General features: G+C 42.5%; 1 long non-coding RNA gene across 1 annotated transcript in view; it reads left to right on the forward strand.

Annotated features, from left to right (window-relative positions):
• Positions 1-3,975: 3,975 nt before the first annotated feature.
• Positions 3,976-20,500, forward strand: part of LOC144589003 (uncharacterized) — an 83,866-nt gene continuing 67,341 nt past the window's right edge. The window contains exon 1 of the long non-coding RNA XR_013544822.1: positions 3,976-4,059. This is a non-coding gene — a long non-coding RNA (uncharacterized LOC144589003). The remainder of the gene's footprint in view (positions 4,060-20,500) is intronic.

The raw sequence follows: 20,500 nt of genomic DNA on the forward strand, positions 1-20,500 counted from the left end.
AGGCTGCACGGGAGAGCTAAAAAAGGAGTTAAGGCATTGGGACCCAAACCTAACACCACCAAACTACAGAACCCAGCATTCTACAGGATGGAATCATGGCAGTTAAAATGGAATTAAACAGCTGGGAAGGAAGGAAGGAAGGAAGGAAGGAAGGAAGGAAGGAAGGAAGGAAGGAAGGAAGGAAGGAAGGAAGGAAGGAAGGAAGGAAGGAAGGAAGGAAGGAAGGAAGGAAGGAAGGAAGGAAGGAAGGAAGGCATTAACATGCCCATGCCTATACAGGAAGCAACATACATCATATTTGTTAATCCCCCATTATTGGTTGCTGGTGGCTCTGAGTGGCAGAGTCTTCAATTTCAGTCACAAGGTCCAGGCTTCACCAAAGATGAGAAGGTCTTCCACAAAGTAAATATTTTGATTAGAAATGGGGAAAATAGGAGAAAGGCCACCACAAAAGTGTTGATTTTTTTTAATGGTAGTAATTCACCCTAATGCCTTTTTATAGTGCAACAGATGTGTTTTATTAACATAGTGATGCTGGTAGGGTTTCCAAGGTCTGTGAGACATTTCAGGGATGGTTTTACTGTGCCAACCTCCATGGCTGAGCAGGGATTTGAATCTAGGCCCCCTGCGTCCCCCGTTTGGCACTCTAACCACTAGACTGCACTAGATGTCAAGAGCAACATTTGTTGTTATTTCATGCTATCAAATCACATTTCTGATTTGACAGCATGAAATAAGTAAGTGAGATATTGACAGCATGAAATAAGTAAGAGAGATATAAATAAACAAGATATTTAAGGAATGGTTTTCCCAGTTCCACACTCCGAGTGAGTTTCTATGACTGAGCAGGGATTCGAATCCTGGTCTCCACATACTAGTCCACCACTGTATCCACTACACTGGATATCCCAAAAGCAACATAAAGAGAATAGAATCAGTGTATGCATGATACTGTACATGTTAGGTATCAAGAACATTTTCCTAATATGCAACAGCTTTTAAGTAAAATAACAAATACAGTAGTGGTGGGAAACTCTAGCATTTTAAAAACTGGAACTTTTAGAGACTTTGACCAACCACCTGTAAGTTCTCCAGGCTTACAACAAAGAGGAGGAACAGTCTCTGTTGATCCTAAAAGACATGTTTAGACCATTGCAAAATAAATGAAAGAATTTTAAAATTTTTATATATCGTATTTTTCGCTCCATAAGACGCATCTCTCCATAAGACGCACCAAATTTTAGGAGAAGAAAACAGGAAAAAATAATCTGGGAATTTCGGACCTGGAAGGCACTCTCGGACCCTTTGGAGGCTTCCTCCACCCTCACCCCCACTGGCCCAGCAGGCCGAAATTCCCAGATTATTTTTTCCTGTTTTCTTCTCCTAAAAATTTGGTGAGCCTTATGGAGAGGTCCATCTTATGGAACACACCCTAGGACCCTTTGGAGGCTCACCCAGCCCCCCTGGGGGCCAGAGGGGGCAAAATCGCCACCTTCAGGGACTCTTCTGAAGCTTTCCAAGCCTCAAAAGAGTCCCAGAAGGTGGGATTTTGCCCCCCTCTTGCCCCGTGGGTGGTGGGGGAGCCTCCCAAGGGTCCTGGAAGGCAGACTTGGACCCTTAGGAGGCTCCCCACCCCCCACGGGGCCAGTAGGGGTGAAATTGCCAGCTTCCAGGACCTTTCTGAGCCTTTCCAAGCCTCAAATGGGTCCTGGAAGCTGGTGATTTCGCCCCCACTGGCCCCGTGGGGGGGAGCCTCTCAAGGGTTTTGGAAGGCAGACTCGGACCCTTGGGAGGCTTCCCCCACCCTCACCCCATGGGGCCAGTGGGGGCAAAATCGCCAGCTTTGCTCCATAAGATGCACAGACGTTCCCCCACACTTTGGGGGGGGGAGTGCATCTTATATGCACCTTCCACATGAAATCAAAGTTACCCATTATTCCAAACACACTTGATCTCTCTGGTTAAAGTAGACTCAAAGGCTGCAAAATCAGACCCTTTTCTTGGCTTTGCAACAAGCCTAGAAATACTTTACTTCTAAAATAAGCCTCAAATTAAGAATTAATGCTTTAGCCTCTGTGGAATAGCCACATCAAAAATAAATAGAATGGAATTAATATTAGCCTCAATATTTCAAAGGAATAAAAAGCCCTTTCAGATTTTTGCTAACTCTCTAAGCCCTTCTTTGAAAGAAACATAAAATGCTATGTTTTCTCCTGCCCTGGAGGACTAGGGTATAATTACATGGAAGTGTCAATTATTTCCCAGTGGTGCCACATAACAGGGCAAGAAAGTGAGCAGTATTAAAATATGTCATTGCTTTCTAGTATCCTTGATTAGCTCTATCTGGGTCTCTTGGACTCTTCAGAGTAGTCAGCGGATATGGAAGAAATGCCTTTTTCATGCATCTGAAAGTCAGCCATCCTGCCTTGGCCGTATTAATTCAGCTGCCCTCAAGCAACAAGGGGGAGAGGGAGATGACTGACAGTAAATCAAACAGGATCTCTCTCACTTGATAGAATGTCTTTGACACCTATACCCAGAAGGATTTCTTTTTTAAGACAGAACCTAAAATATCTTATTAAGCCATTCTTGGTAATGGTGCTCTTAGAAAAATATTTAGAACCCGTGAATAAGTATATGCTCTGAGTTCTTTTAATGTTACTTTTTGCCCTCAACATGCTTTGGAGTTAAGGTAAACTCCTATTGTGAACATCCATTCTCAGCTATTGCAAAACTTAAGGCTATTTGAAAATCATTAACACATTTGTTTGTTTGTTTGTTTGTTTGTTTGTTTGACTGACTGATTGATTGATTGATTTCTATCCCACTCATCTAGTGAACATACACTACTCTTGAGAGAAAAACACAACTACCTTCCCAACTCACAAAAACATAAATAATAAAATACAAACAATAACAACAACCCAAAATACCTCACAAGATGAATGCCTCGTGGGACAAAAAACTCACAAGACGAATGGTTTTGGCAATGCGTTGATGGCTCGCAAGACGAATGCTCCTATGGCCATGCTTCGCAAGATGAATGTTTTCCGTTTTTTGTTCCTGCCTCATGTTTGCTGATTTTTAAATGTTTTTCTATTATGTTTAAAAAGTTAAAGTTTTTTGATTGAAATTTTTGAAATCATCTGCACAATATGTATGGCTTTAAAGAGCACTTAATAAACCCTTTGTAAACCCAATTTGACTTTGTTCTGACTTTTTTTGCCCATAGGAACGCATTAATTACGGTAGATTTCAATGCATTCCTATTGGAAAACGCGCTTTGCAAGACGAATTATTCACAAGACGACATTAACTGCAGAATGAATTAAATTCATCTTGCGAGGCACCACTGTATAAAATAAACACAGAGGCAATGGTGAATCAAGATCAGCATCCAGCTCATGGATCCACAAGGAGGTCAAAGGGATAAGATGTCTCTGAAGGCCTCTTAAAACAGTAAATTTTACACATTTCTGAAAGGTCAGAAGGGAAGGTACCTCGCATTTATCAATGGACAACACATTCTATAAAGGTAAAGATAAGGGTAAAGTGGCCACCACTGAGAAGGCTTGGTTCCAGGTGCTAGTTTTTTTGAGCCTCTCCAGCCTATACGTAGTTTGCTTTATTGATCCAATGTTCATTTAAATACTGAAGGTGGAAGACTAAATTTCAAATTTCATGACAATATTAAGAGATATTAGCATAGCATTTAAGATGTAAGGTCATTTCAGACTAAATGTATGATTACACGGGGATATAGATCACAATTAGAGCACTTGTGGAGTGGTCTGAGGTGATCTATTTCCAGTGATCATATGATATACAGGGAAATAGGCTGCAACTTGACCTCAATCTATGCCTGAACTAGACTAAAATTTCTAGGGTCTTTGGGTTAGGCTGAAGTGATTCCTTGGCAGATGGAAGGGCCACTTTAAAGGAGATTGCTCCTTTAAAGCAGCCTTTTCCAATTCAATCAGGTGCATGTCCTGGCAGCCATCTGATCTCAGAAAATTAAGAAAATTAATGAAGGAGAGCATTTGAGCAATTTACAGTCAGGTACATTTCATGTCTTTATAGAAACAAGTTCTTTCTTAGCTTCCCATCTGTTTTGTGTTGTGTTTTGCTTATTTTCCTCTCCCCTTCCAGATTTTATATTGTTTGTTGTTTAATATTGTAAGCTGCCTTGAGACCTCTTGAGGAGAGCAGTGGGGTATGACTATTTTAAGTAAATAAATTTAATTAATTAATTACTAGCCAGCCACTGTTTGAAAAGAATAGTAGATTAGATAGACTTTTAGTCTGAAGAAATGTTCTTACTTTTTTAAAAATATATATCAATATTTGCACATAATAGGCAAAATCAAATTGTGGGATAAAGGAAGCACATTTTGTAAAAATAAGAACTATTTCAACTGTACTGTTGATCCAATTAGAAAGCTTGCACTTTTTCAGCTTTTTATAATCAGGAACCTGAAGTACAGCAAAATAATAGCTGTCTTGTATTGTCAATAATAATGGGCGACAAAAGAACAATTTTTCTTCCTCTTGCCTAGAAAAAAGCTGTCATCAACACTAGTAGTAGAGACTGTAAACTTGGAAATGAGTGATTACAAAATAGTTTCCAATGTATGTTTTTGTAGCATTAATCATGTTTATAATAATATAATAATCTTAGTACTGCATCTCATAACTTCTGTTCCCTCTTTCTATATGTGCTAGAATAATTGACTCCTGATCCATTTTATTACTTCATTACAAGAATTTGCACAAAGCACTTTTCTATAGTAATGTTGTTCACTGTCTTTTAAAAACATGAAATGTTTTTGGACTACAACTCCCAGAATTTTTGCCAGGGGATTTGGAGAGTTGGAGTCCCCTAGTGTGTATTTTACCATTGATCCAGTGCTGAAGAGCCATCATTTATGAAAGTCAGGACACTATACAATGGGCAATAGTGACAGTCGTTCCTAGTGTTAACTAGCAATTTTGGCACCTGAGCTTTGCTTCGCTCTCCATTAAGCGTGGATTACAAGAGTATGGCATATATAGAAAGAGGATAGAAGAATGAAGAAAACTGCCTGGAACTGAGCAGATAACACCTATATCGGTTCTGTCCCGGGTCTTTCTGCTTGGGGGAGAATGGCTGGCAGCAGTGTACATGCTCAGTGCAGTTGGGTTTGCAATCTTCCATAAGAAAATGTCCATGGGCAAGTATGTACACTTCTAGTAGCAAATTGTTGCATCCTCTAAATTTCACCAACCTGGGCCAATACCCCCATGGCCCAACCCTCATTGTATTCGTTGTCCTGTCCTGCTCCAGCTACAACCTATTATCCCTTTGATCTTGAGCCTGCTTGGGCTTACCTGTTCCTGTGCTCACTGAGCCATTCTTCACTCACCCTTGGTCTTGGAACTGGGAGCCTCTAATATTGATTTATGCACCACCCTTAAATGGCATTACATAGACCTGGGGCTGGCACTTTAATCTGCCCATGGGTCTGTCCTAACTCCGGCTGCATTCTGTCCTTACCCATAACTGTCTTGTTTGGAATTATTTTCTTTCTTTCTTTTTATTCTAAGTGACATAGTGCTGCATCAAAGTTGCAGACGGAAAGACTCCAGCACTTATACGACACAGCACTAAAGTCAAATAGTTTCTTTTTTAAAAAGGGGGGGAATAGTTACAACAGCAGGCAACTGATTTCTTGATGGAGCAGCATACCATACCACCCCAGACACGTTACCAAAATGCTAGCACAAGGATCACCTCCACACACGGAATACAACTACATGGCCATTCATTCAACCAAAAGTGGGTCAAAAAAAGAGCAATGTAGAGTGATTTAAAATAAACCACCAGGTGTTCAAAAAGAAACAATTCCTCAAAGAACAATGTAAGATTCCCCGGTGCTTACAATAATGTTATATAGTCAGTAAATTTTGAATCAATTTGCATCATGCTAAGCCCATAGTAAGGGAAGGAGTGTACTACAATGTAGTCACATCCTAAGACTATTACTGAATTCTTTCAACCTTAAACACATTTATAGAGATGTAACTTGCAAATGCAATCAACCAATACCACAGAAATGAATCACAATGAATCAAATTTCCCTGCAAGTAAATTGCTGAGGAGGCAATCTTAACTGGACTGGATAAATCAAAACTTATTATGTGACAAAATATTAAAAAGCTAGAACCAGCAAATTTTGTTATGGTCCCAATCCAGCAGCTGTCACTCGTGTTACACCTAAATTCTGTGGGATCAAAGTAGTATTATTCGTCTGAGCTAACTGTTTAAAATAGCAGTATTGACCTTTGTGGCAGTTCTTTATAAATCAGAAAGTACTTTAAAATTCAGGCTGAACCATTTATCACCCAAAGCAATGCTTATCTGTCAAATGGAGGCCATTCTGAATGGTGAAGATTTCATGAAAGCTCACCTGAGAGAGCTGGAGCTAGGAAAAGGGCCTTGAAATACAGAATGAGAGAGCAGAATTCAGAACTCAGAAAGTACATTTTGCAAGTAATGTAATAGTCCTGTCATTAGAAAATGCCACTATCTGCACAACAACTAACGTCCAGAACGCCCTGTTGGGACATGACTCTTTTCCCAAAGTGAGGGAAGGGAGTCCAAGGGAGGCTTCAAATGCAGTTGCTTTTGGTTGGTGCTTGGAAGAGTTACTTGGAAAACAGTTCTACTCCCCCAGAATCCCACATACACACTTTGGTTGAGCGAATTCTTGGAATCGGTGTTTCAAAAAGCGACTTTTCAAGCTCTGCTTGTGGTACAGCTGCCACCAGTGAGGGAGATTTAAATTAAAAACAGTCTCTCTAGCCCATCTCTATCTGCTGCTGTCTCGTAGCCTTTCCTACTCATCCTGCTCCCTTCCCATAACTATTCTGTGGCATTCTGAAGGCACTTTCAAGCAGTCAGATGTCATGTGCTGTAATCATTCCCCTGGGGGTGGGGGAAGCTTGGCACCAAAAAGTTAATTAGTTCTTCAAACTGGAACAGAAATTATTTTAGTGATTTTCTTCTACTTTTTCTTAAGAAATGAACACTCAGAATAAAACTGTTGCCTTCCTTCACCCCTGCCTAACATACTGTGACATTTCAATTACAGAGATTTTTTTTTCCTCCCACTACATACTTTCTGCCTTCATTCTATAATCAGCTCCTGTCCTACAGCATTCAGGCGCTCTGTAAAGCAGAGCAGATTATTGGAGCAGAAGCGTCTGTAGCAAGTAAAACTATTTCAATAAATAGCTTCCTGCTGTGGGTATGATCACTGTACCCCAGAGGTTCATGTTAGAGGAGAACGCAGGGAGGGGGTTGGAGCTGGTAAGATGTTCATTAATGCTATACATTGAATATTTTAGGTAATCTGTCTGGGCATGTGCAGAATTCTTAGGCACAGCTCAATTTTTATGACAGCTCTCCTGAGCTGAATACCACATTTCCATAGACATGTCTTCTTACAGTTGGTTCCAAATGTCTTCTTTCATCTGGGACAGTTCTGGTTGCATGGTAATTCTTTCAGAAGCGTGAATCCTTTCATTCAGTTTATATTTCCTCACCAAAAAAAAGTTATGGTCACAGTTCTGGTTAGTTATGGCTTTTGGGTAGAAGGCCATTCTGTTATCTCTATTTGACAGAATCACTTCTGATGATGAAGCTAGGAGAAATGAGGCTGAGTGAAGCTGTCATCTCAAGAAGCTGACTCTGCAGGAGGCATAGATCCTCCCTCAAGAGGGCTGTGGCTTCTGACCGGAGTGACTGCTTCAATCCGTGCAGGGCTCTAAAGTATCCTTAGAATCCAGGCACTGAGGGTGAGGGGCAGTCCAGATAAAAATGCCTGTGTGTCATGGCAGAGACCATATTTTTTGTCATTAATTGATGAAAGTGGATGCTTTGTAGTGTTAGTTTGCCTAACATACTGTAACATTTCAATTAAATAGAATTTTTCTCCCACAACATACTTTGCCCTCCCACTCCAGAATAATGAGGTGATGGATATAAATAGGGCCAATAGGTTATTAAATCAACATGCCATAATTTATGGCTTAGAAACCAGAGGCCTGCTTGACCCCGGCCGGCGAAATATCAAGCCCCCCCGGGTCATGCAAGCCCCCAGCCTTTGGCAGCCCTCAGCAGGTCTTTCCTCCCAGCACATGATCCACAGCCCCAAAATTTCAGACCTGCTATGCACTACTTGAACTCCATGGGCACTCACCGATTCAGTTTCCTTCTGCACTACCGGCCATGTGACGAAATGTTAAAACAATTAAATAGCAATGGAACTATATTAACCACATTGGGACCACAAAATGCAGCATCTACATCAGAATCAAAGAACATAAAATACACTGCAGACTAAAAAACCCCCCAAAAATTGGCAGTAGCTGAACATGCCCTGAAACAAGCTGGACATGAAATCCTATTTCAAAACACAGAAGTACTGGACAACACCAGCAATCATTGTGTTAGACTACACAGGGAAGCCATTAAAATCCACAAACATCAGCAAAGCTTCAACAAAAAAGAAGGATGTCTAAAACTCAACAAAGCCTGGTTCCCAACATTGAAAAATACAGCCTGCAAAAGGTTAACAAACTCTACCCAGCCACAAGGAACAGTGATCACTGCACACAAAAGACTGGCTAATGACACCCATCAATTGCAGTGACAGATCATTTCCCCCCTTATCAAAACAATACACCCATAACAAAAAACACCCTGATCACCATAATCACCCCATTTCCTGAAAAGGAAAAAAAGCTGATCCCACAGTTACAAATAGTCAACTATCCCACATGCTACACCAGAACACAGAGTTCTAACTCCAGTCCTCTGAAGATGCTGGCCGCAGAGACTGGTGAAACGTTAGGAAGAAAAACCTCCAGAACATGCCAAACAGCCCAAAAAACCTGCAACAACCAATGCAACTTATTATTTTCTTGGATTACCTGCATGGAGTGAGCTGGGTCCAAGAGTATCCCCAGGCCCAGAACTTGTTGATAAAAGCAAAAAAGGGAGAAAGCAAAATGCTGCCACACTTTAAAAACTGACAATTTTCAGTATGAGTTCTGAGTGTTTAAGAAAATAGACTTTAAGCCAAAAAACCTTACACTAAAATAAAATAGTAAGTATTTAAAGTGCTAGAATATTCAGCTGAGTTTTCTTCTCTCTTTTTCTTTTCTAACTGTAAACTAAAAACATAGTGCCCTCTGGTGAAATCCCATAAGGAACATGGGATTCTACATTATTTAAATAATCTTTATTCAACTGTAACAGCAATAGATCCTCACATTCAGTGCCATTGTGCAGAGCTGCTTTATCAATGTAGATTTTAATTAGTCTGTATATTTGAAGGTTTTCTCTGATTCAGCTATAGAAAACAAAAGGCTCTTTATTAACTTCTCTCCAGCCTACATAAAGACCTACACCAAGATAAACTGATCCTCTATATATGAAAATCCATCATGAAATTTCAACAAGATTCTTGTAGCACTTTTAAAACAACATCATTTGTTATGCTATAAGCTTTAATTCAGAAGTCCCCAACCCTAGTCTGCAGCCCGGTGCCAGTCCATGGTCTGAGCCGGACCAGGCCACAAAGAGAGACATCCACCCACCCCCGCATGCACTCCCCACCACAGCCTGTTTGCGCCTGCATGCGAGTGCACGAGCATCCGCATGAGTGCTGCAGTGTCCTTTGTGCATGAGCACAAGCGCGCACACTTTAGTCCCAACTAAAGCCATACATGATAGGACTGCAACTCTTGGTGAATTACAATTCAGTGGTTTCATATTAGGGTCTCTGTTTTTCCAGGTTAGCTACAATGGGCTGGTATGGCAACATGTTCTCCCACTTGGTTTGTAAATACTGCAGTTCCAGTTTCATGTATCACATCTGTGTATTCAGCTAGCAAGCTAATTAATATATGACATTTTATTAATGTCGTCAATCTGTACTAGTTGCAATTTCTTTTCTTCTGACTTCAATGTTTACAATGGTCTCCTCTAGCCATGTATATGTGAAGCTGTAACTCACGAAATCCCTTCATGCAAATGATCATGCAGATTGTAGTCCACAAAAGCTGATGATGTGATGTTGTTTGTCTTGAAGCCAACTCAAGACTTTGTTAGTTTTATTTCAACAGACTGAGTGAGGCTCAAAGTGCCTGAGTCACGGAGCTCATAATTAGAAGCTAATAATAGCATCTTTGATCTCCAGTAGCAATATTTCTTCCACACCGTACACTGGGACAATCAGATTTGTAAATGAAGCCTGTGTGTATATTCTAATGACAAAACTTGTGCTATAATCAAATTGATGTCATTGCCTTAGGGAACATCACTTCCAAGAGCGGATGTGGTTGTCTTATCTGGTTTGAACCTAACATGGCTACTTCTCTTGAAATTACTTCAGTGTTGCTGAATAAAACTGACAAAACTTGACACCTTTCACTGATGCACCTGTAATAACCACAGTAACAATTTTCAGGTACGGCACAAGTGAATCCAACAAGTTCCGGCTCGATAAGTATCTATTTTCAAGTGACATGCAAACATTAGCTAACAGAAACAAGTTCATGCTTCTTCCACACGTTAAATTCTTGGTGAATCATTTGTTCCTCCAAGTTTTACAACGCTGTTTCCTCTTATAACCGAAAATAGTCATTATTTGAGGTAGCAATAAATAAACTAGCCAAATTATATGAAAATAATACTTTCTTGGTCTGTAAAAGTCACCATTTAATTAATTTGGTGACCTTTCCTTTCATGTAGTGCTAAACCAACATTTCTCACCCTACACATGCTGGACGCGGAATAATGGGAGTTTTAGTCCAAAACATCTGAAACACACCAGGGAAGGCGATATTATAAACAATGCTTTACTGCGGGTTCCCCCCCCCCAAAAAAAATACTCTTTCTATGAGATTTGCATTTTCCCTCCAACCACCTTTGTACTAAATGATCCTTTTATAACTTGTAAAATAGGATGTAAATGTTTTATAATGTAGCACCATGGTTCAATCTTCCCTCAAAATTATGACTTTCAGTTTATGGTTAGCTAGCTATTCTATTTTGTAGTCAAGAACCCACAGAAAATATTAAACTGGATTAAGCCCCACAAAATTGCCTTTTCAAAGCACAGTTAACTCCTATATTTATCAGTGGAATCACTACAGTCAGGTAACAGCCCATATGTTTATAACTGCATATGGCAACCAACTTTGGGAAGCTTGTGGAAAGAAAATGTTCCGTCCTCTCCCCTGCAGATGCCTATGGTCTTCCCCCCCAAAAAAAAAAAAAAATCTGTAGGTTTGGGAGTGCCTTCCTGAACAATTTGGGAAATGGACCACTAGGTAGAAGAAGGAGCAAAGAACTTTCCTGTCATGAGCAGTCTTAAATTTTCAGAAGGTGTTTGACATGGTCCCTCCCCAAAGGCTGCTGAGAAAACTCCACAGTCAGGGGATAAGAGGGCAGGTCCCCTTATGGGTTGAGAACTGCTAGAGAACCGGAAAACAGAGAGTAGGTGTCAATGGACAATTTTCTCAATGGAGAGAGGTGGAAAGGGGTGTGTCCCGGGGATCTGTCCTGGGACTGGTGTTTTTCAACCTGTTCATCAGTGACCTGGAGACAGGGATAAGCAGTGAGGTGGACAAGTTTGCAGATGACACAAAACTTTTCTGAGTGGTGAAAACCTGAAGGGATTGTGAAGAGCTCCAGAAGGATCTCTCCAAACTGGGAAATGGGTGGCAAAATGGCAAATGTGTTTCAATATAAGAAAATGTAAAGTAATGCACATTGGGGCAAATAATCAAAACTTCAGTTATCAGCTGATGGGTTCTGACTGAGCTATCTGTGATGGATCAGGAAAGAGATCTTGGTGTGATGGTAGACAGCTCCATGAAAGTGTCAACCCAGTGTGCGGCAGCAGTGAAGAAGGCCAATTCCATGCTAGGGATCATTAAAAAGGGGATTGAAAATAAAATAGCCAACATTATAAAGCCATTGGACAAAACGCTGGTAAGGCCGCAACTGGAATATTGCATTCAGTTCTGATCACCGCACCTCAAAAAAGACATGGTGAAACTGGAAAAGGTGTAGAAGAGAGCGACTAAAATAATTACTGGGCTGGGGCACCTCCATTCTAAAGAAAGGCTACAGCATTTGGGGCTCTTTAGTCTAGAAAAAAGGCACCTGAGGGGGGACATGACTGAGACATATAAAATTATGCAAGGGATGGATAAAGTGGATAGGGGGAAGCTGTTTTCCCTCTCATGCAATACAAGAACCAGGGGATATCCACTCAGATTGTTGGGAAAGTGAGAACAGACAAAAGAAAATATTTCTTTATCCAGCATGTTGTTAGTCTGTGGAACTCCTTGTCACAGGATGTGGTGATGATATCTGGCCTATATGCCTTTAAAAGGGGATTGGACAGATTCCTGGAGGAAAAGTCCATCTCAGGTTACAAACCATGATGGGGATGTATAATTTCCAGGCTTAGAAGTAAGGTACCTCAACATGCCAGATACAGGGGAGGGGTATCAGGACATAAGTATCTAGTTGTCTCCTGTACTCCCAGTGACATCTGGTGGGGCCATTGTGAGATGCAGGAAGCTGGACTAGATGAGTCCTTGGCCTGATCCAGCAGGTCAATGTGACAACCCCAGACCTACTGGGATATGCCACAGTTTCACTAAGCTGCCACCAACCATTCCCTATAAGAAGTCACACAGACCAGGGATGGATTTTTAACAAAACAAAGGAATAAGGTTTATTTAAACAACACACAGGGAAAATAAAATGATCAAGTGAATAAAATACAGTAACGTGGCTTAGACTCAATCATGCATACACCAGTTTGGTTCACTCAGAACACTTTTAAATAAAGCACAGACCCTGAACCTATCAGTTCTGGCTACCCATACAGACACCTGAACCTATCAGGTAGGTACTGACTGACACACAGTAGTACCCTGTCTGACACACAGACTCCCACTCAAGCTTCTTCTCTCAGCTCTTTTCCTTCTACTAACTTCTCCACACAAGCTCCACATATATATACAGTACAGCCCCTCCTCCTGATGTCCCGCCTTCCACTCCCCATAGGATGGAACTTTCCCTCCAACCCATGACAGACAGGTAACATCAGTGCTGTATGTAACACCTCCCCTCTTTATAAGTTGTTTTGTAGGGGGAAAGCTAAAGTGCTTTTCTCCAAAAAACAACCTGGATCCAAAACATACAAAAACAGTTATACAATAACATACAATACCATACTTACTCTAGGATAAACACATCAATTAGGCATTTAAACATTTACCATTTCCAATACATCAAGTTACCTTTATTCATACAAACCACGCATGTTTAATAAACAGGTACATTTAACTTTTTGTCATCAAAATATACATAGTCCATGTTTCTTCGCCGTCTTCATTCTTCGGGTCTTCTTGACAAGGCGTCAGCAACACAGTTCACTGACCCTCTGACCACCTTCACTTCAAAGTCATAGTCTTGCAGGTTTAAAGCCCACCTCATAAGTTTACTATTGTGGGTTTTCATGGTCTTTAACCATTGCAGTGGTGAATGGTCAGTGCACAGAATAAAATGTCTTCCCCAGATGTAAGGCTTGGCCTTCTGGATCGCGTAGACTATGGCCAGGCACTCCTTTTCCACGGTTGCCAGATGTCTCTCACCTTTCTGGAGTTTCCTACTCAGGTAGGACACTGGATGCTGGTCACCATTTTCATCCTCCTGGCAAAGAACTGCTCCTATCCCGCTGTTAGACGCATCGGTGTAGATGATGAACTCCCGGTCGAAGTCTGGAGCACGCAGCACTGGATAGTTGATGAGGGCCTCCTTCAACCTCCGGAACGCCTCCTCACAGTCGCTGGTCCACGGGATGCGGTCATCAGTCTTCTTCCTCGTCAGATCGGTCAGCGGAGTCGCAATCTCGCTAAACCTCGGGATGAATTTTCTGTAGTAGCCCACCAACCCAAGAAATGATTTGACTTTTTTCTTGGTGTTGGGTCTGGGCCAATCACGAACTGCTTCTATCTTGGCCTCTAGGGGTTTTATCACTCCTCCCCCTACTATGTGACCCAAGTATTTTATTTCTGGGCTACCCAGCTGCAGTTTATTCTCTTTGCAGAGCCTAGGCCAAAGCACTTCCTCCCCTGGGTTAAAGCGCCTCTCCCTGCCTTTCTGGTCATCCCAAGCTTTCTTTCTGACCTTTTGAGCTTGCAGGGTCTCTGCTGCTAGCTCTAGGTTTCTCTTTAGGTCAGTCCTTAAAGAGTCTATATATGTCACAGCATCTTGTGGGTCATCCTGGGTGATCTGCTCCCAATTTTGTTTGATTAAATCAAGGGGCCCTTTCACCCTTCTCCCAAACAAAAGTTCAAACGGACTGAACCCGGTACTGGCTTGTGGCACTGATCGATAAGCAAACAAAAGGGATTGCAGCTTCTGGTCCCAATTGTTTGGATTCTCTGCCAAGTAAGCCCTAATCATGCGCATCAGAGTCCCATTGAACTTTTCCGTTAACCCATTACTTTCAGGGTGATAGGCAGTGGTTTCCTTGTGTTTAATTCCACAGATTTGCCATAAGCGTTTCATGAGCTTCGATGTAAACGATGCTCCCAAATCTGTGATTATTTCTGAGGCAAATCCCAACCTGGACATATACCCCACCAAGGCATCTGCCACTGTGTTAGTTTCAATGTTAGTCAAGGGAATGGCTTCAGGGTACCTCGTGGCATGGTCCACAATGGTGAGAATGAACCTGTTCCCCCTCTTTGTGGCCTTGGGCAAAGGTCCCACAATATCCACCCCTATGCATTTGAACGGAGTGTCAATCACAGGCAAAGGGCACAACTTTGCTTTGGTCCTGTCGCGGTTATTCCCCTGCCTTTGACACACATCACATTGTTTACAGAACTCTTTGATCTGCTTCCCTATTTCAGGCCAGTAAAAATTCTGTGTGATTCTCTGCTGTGTCTTGTTCACCCCTAAGTGCGCAACAAACATGTCAGAGTGCCCCCTTTGTAAGATCATGGGGCGATACTTTTCAGGTACCACTAGCTGACTTCTGATCCCATCTCCCCCTTTTGAGATATTCCTCAGGGTCTCTCTATATAAAATTCCCTTTTTCTCTAGAAATCTCACTGGGGTTTCAGGTGTTAGCTGGGCGTCTGTCACCTGTTCAAAACACTTTTGGAGAGTGGCGTCTGCCTTTTGCTCTTGGCCAAATCTGCTGTCTGTGGTCAAGGTTTCCACCACAGCCTCGGAACTCCCCTCTGCTTCCGTCTCGGGCTCATCAGTACCCCCCTGAACTGTCCCCGTGGTGGCTTGTGAGCGTGTAATCACTAGCACCCGTTTCACATGTTCAGCCAGGTCATTTCCCACGAGCACGGCTGCAGGCAGAGTCGATGAAATCGCTAGCCGCCAAACTCCCCTCCAGCCTTGAAAGCTCACAGGTATCTCCACTACTGGCAGTGAGATCACCTGCCCCTCAATCCCTGCCACCTTTATGCTCTCATTTGGGATTATATACTCCCTAGGAATAATATCTGGATGGCCCAGGGTCACCTGGGAACAAGTATCCCTTAACCCCCGATACTGATGGTCAAGTATTCCTACGTCCACCCCTGCTGTTTCAAACAACTGTTAATCTGTTCTCACAAGTAAGCAGCGCCTGACCTCCACAAGAGGACCATTTTCCTCAGCCTGATCAGCAGATGTAACTGTTCCAGATTGAGTAGCCATGGCAACAGGCTCCCTCAGTGACAAGGAGCTTTGCTCTTTCTGGACACAGAACACAGCTTTTGGCTTGGTTCCACTCGAATCATGAGGCACTATTCCTTTTAGCTGCTTTAATTTCTCACACTCTGAGATTAGATGGCCCTTTCCTTGACAGAAATAACATTTTCTGGTGTATTTTGAGTCTTTCTCATCTTGTTTTGGTTTTCCATCCAAAATCTGAGGTCTTGGTTTCATGTCTGAGGGCTTCCCTTCACCATGGGTCCCTCCCCCTTGCTGGTTTCTTCCTGGTCCCTGAGAGTACTTGCTGTAGGTTTCTTTCGGTTTACCTATCGATTTTCCCTCACCTAAGGGCTTCCTTATTTGGGAAATAAAATCTGCGATCTCGGCCGCTTCCGCCACAGATTTCGGTTTCCTTTCCCTCACCTGGAACTTCAGTTCCCCATGCAGGACTGAATAGAACTGTTCCAGCGCTATCAAGTCTTTGAGCTGCTGGAAGGTCTCTGTTCCCTCCTGAGATAGCCATTTCTCTAGCAGCCTCACCAGTTGGGCCCCCACTTGGGTAAAAGTCTGCTCTGGTTTCTTGGTGAGTGACCTGAATCTCTGCCTCAGCTGTTCCGCATTTATCCCATGTCTGGCAAACACCAGTTTTTAAACTCTGCAAAATCTTTTAACAGCTCCTCTGGCATCTCTGCATAGACTTCTGCCAGGCTGCCACTGATTAAAGATCGCATGATGGTCATCTTCTCAGTTTCCCTTACTGAGAAGTCCACAAACGCTCTTTCCACTAGGGAAAAGAACACCTCAGGGCAATCTCCCTTGTGGTACACAGGGAATTTCTTCAGGTCAGTCTTAGACAATTGGCCCACCTCAGAATCTCTATTGTTATTATTGTTCTGATTCATCAACTCCAATTTTCTTAACTCAAACGCCATTTTCTCTCTCTCCAATCTTTCTTCTCTTTCCATTCTCTCTAATTCAAATTGTCTTTGCCTCTCCCTTTCCCTTTCCTGTTTCTCTTCCTTTTCCATTTCCAATCGTCTTTGTTTCTCCCTTTCCTCCATTCTTTCTCTCTCTAATCTTTCCTCCATTTCCCTCACCCTCAGTTCATGCTGTTGGGCTAGGAGCATTTTCCTGAGTTCTGGGTTCTGTTCTCCCGTGCTCTCACCCTGCACTGAGCCAAATTCATCCTCAGAACCTTGGTCTACTTGGGGGTCTTTCACTTCACCCATCTCTGCCATTTGGCTTCGAGTCAAGGGCATAATCCCCCCCCAGAACAGGCTGCTTTCAAAAGTCAAGCCTCAAAATAAAGCGACCACTTTTTTCTTTTGCCTCAGAACCAGCTTTCTATAGATTGCTGCTGTTCTTCAGCACTAACTTGCAACTGTTGCCAGCCGGAGTCTACCCCCCTCTGCTAGGCCTCTCAGCAGACAAGCTAGATCACTGCTACTTTACACAGTTTTGCCTCAGCTTTTTTCCCGCCAAAACAGGTTGCCTCAGAGCTCCCTAATCTAGTCTCCCCAGTTGGCACGTTCTTCCACTAGCGCACCTCCCCGTGAGGTACGCCTAGAAGATTACCTACGCGCCCTCAGATTGTCCCTGACTAGACCCCCCTTGCTCTGGGCACACTTGCCAAGGCTTTGCTGGACCCCTGGACAACTGGACCAGTCGTATCCCACACGCTGGACACCAATCAATGTGACAACCCCAGACCTACTGGGATATGCCACAGTTTCACTAAGCTGCCACCAACCATTCCCTATAAGAAGTCACACAGACCAGGGATGGATTTTTAACAAAACAAAGGAATAAGGTTTATTTAAACAACACACAGGGAAAATAAAATGATCAAGTGAATAAAATACAGTAACGTGGCTTAGACTCAATCATGCATACACCAGTTTGGTTCACTCAGAACACTTTTAAATAAAGCACAGACCCTGAACCTATCAGTTCTGGCTACCCATACAGACACCTGAACCTATCAGGTAGGTACTGACTGACACACAGTAGTACCCTGTCTGACACACAGACTCCCACTCAAGCTTCTTCTCTCAGCTCTTTTCCTTCTACTAACTTCTCCACACAAGCTCCACATATATATACAGTACAGCCCCTCCTCCTGATGTCCCGCCTTCCACTCCCCATAGGATGGAACTTTCCCTCCAACCCATGACAGACAGGTAACATCAGTGCTGTATGTAACAGGCTCTTCTTACGTTCTTATGTTCTTAAATTGGCTTATCCTGGGATTCAATCCCAATTGGGGGTAAAACATGAGTTTCATGGGCTAACAGTTTGTTTCCCGGTACAATTCAGTGTTGGTTCTGACTTCATAGACCTCTAGAGAAAAATCTGGACACATCTAGCATTACCCAATTAAGAGTTAATTCCAGAAAGAAATCAGCTAACCATGTTCAAGCATATCAAAATTCATCTGGGTATAAAGGTATGTAAGTCTTTTAATTGTTGCAATGATTCTAGGCAACATCAGCTTATCTAATTCTACAAGCTTTATTTATCTACATTGCTTCTTTTTTAAAAAAATTATACATTTTCTATTAACATATACAATAATCACAAAACATTACAGTAATTCAACTTCAAAATAAACAAAAGGAAGAAAAGCCTTAAGAACATGACCAAACAACCTGAAAAACCTACAACAACCATCGGATCCCAGCCATGAAAGCCTTCAAGAATACTTCTTGAAGATCATTAAGCATTCTTTCTTCCTTCTTTCACAGGATCACCATATATGTCAGTACATCCCCTTTTCCTTTTTGCATTTCCAACACAAAGATGGTACATTTTGGTTTAGGTAAAGGTAAAGGTTCCCCTTGACAATTTTTGTCCAGTCGTGTTCGACTCTAGGGGGTGGTGCTCATCCCCATTTCCAAGCCATAGAGCCAGCGTTTTGTCCGCAGACAATCTTCCGTGGTCACATGGCCAGTGCAACTTAGACACGGAACGCTGTTACCTTCCCACCGAGGTGGTCCCTATTAATCTACTCGCATTTGCATGCTTTTGAACCGCTAGGTTGGCGGGAGCTGGGACAAGTGACGGGTGCTCACTCCGTCATGTGGATTTGATCTTACGACTGCTTGGTCTTCTGACCCTGCAGCACAGGCTTCTGCGGTTTAGCCCGCAGCGCCACCACGTCCCAACATTTTGGTTTAATATATGCCAATTCACCTGTGTTAAATACCATCTCCACACTCCTTTATAATTATTTTCCTTAACCATTATAGACATGATTTTTAAAATTCTTTTATTCTACATTTTACATCAATCTTCCCCCTTAATTTCCTTAATCAGATCTCCTTGCCACAAATCATTTAGAGTTCAAGAGTCTGGAAGCAGCAAGAGAGAAGGTCCTATCCTGTGTAGCCAGCAAACGCACCTGTGAGATTAGTGGGATGGAGAGAAAGGCCTCCCCTGATGATTGTAAAACGCAAACAGGCTCATAAAACAGAGATACCATCTTGAGAGAGTTTGGAATCAAATCATTTAGGACTTCATAGATCAAAACCAGCACTTTGAATTGTCCCCAGAAATGGATGAGCAGTCAGTGAAGCAGCTGTTACAAGGGGTTTATGTGATCCCACCTCCAGGTAACAGTCTGAATGCAACAGTTCAGACCGCCTGTAGTTTCTGAACGTTTTCTGAACTTACCACATGTTACGGTAATTTAGCTGAGATGTATCTAAGGAAAGTGTCACTGTGGTGAGATCAGACATATCTACAATATATTACCCACCCCTGCCCTAATCCCATGGAACCCATCATCATAGGCATCCTTCAGTCTCGAGAGACTACGGTAACATGCTCTAAATCGAGGAGTGTCCTCTCCAGAGCATGAAGCCTGGGTAAGGTAATATGGAGGATAGGCTGTTACCCAAGCAGCAGATCCCCCCTCTCCACATTGCTGAAATGGTCCAATGGAAAGGCAAGAGCCAATACAACTGGTTCCAGCAATGTCGCAGGAGTTGGCAGAACGACACATGCTGCCTTCGGGACTCCAGCTCCGGATTTTGCCTCGAGGTTAACTCCTGAAGCCTTTTCCATGAGTGGATATAGCCACAAGGCAGTGGAGGTTTGAAATTGGAGTTTTCCTTCTCCTAGATGGGTTGCCTTCCATGGCTGACGAGCCCCACCTACCCGGCATGGAACCCATTTCATGCCTAAACCCATTGAACCCATGATTGGGAGGCAATCATAGGATTATTCACAAATCCTATGAAACCAGTAGTTACACAACCGGTTTTACACAAAGCTAGTTTTACATGAAACTAGGCCACATGTTGCCCATTCCTGAGTTCATAATATTAATTATGTGTCACCAAGTCAACCTTTAGCAATGTTAACCACTGAAGTCAATCCTCCAATTATGCTTTATTATTGCTCTGATTAAGTTCCTTATAAGATATGTATGGAGACTAGTTAATCACAGTCCTATTACCCTTTTCCCTCTTGCATACTGATGTAGAATGCTAATTACCTTATTTCACATACTAAAAAATATATCAGAAAAGTCAGCTTTGGATTCTTCTAACCAACATTTCCCCTTCACAGATTGCTACCTTGTCATAGTGAAGGGGGTTGAGTAACTCAGAGAAGCTATGGGCTATGCCGTGCAGGGACACCCAAGATGGACAGGCCATAGTGGAGAGTTCTGACTAAACACAATCCACCTGGAGCAGGAACTGGCAAGCC

Source organism: Pogona vitticeps, chromosome 1, assembly GCF_051106095.1.
Source record: "Pogona vitticeps strain Pit_001003342236 chromosome 1, PviZW2.1, whole genome shotgun sequence".
Taxonomy (NCBI): domain Eukaryota; kingdom Metazoa; phylum Chordata; class Lepidosauria; order Squamata; family Agamidae; genus Pogona; species Pogona vitticeps.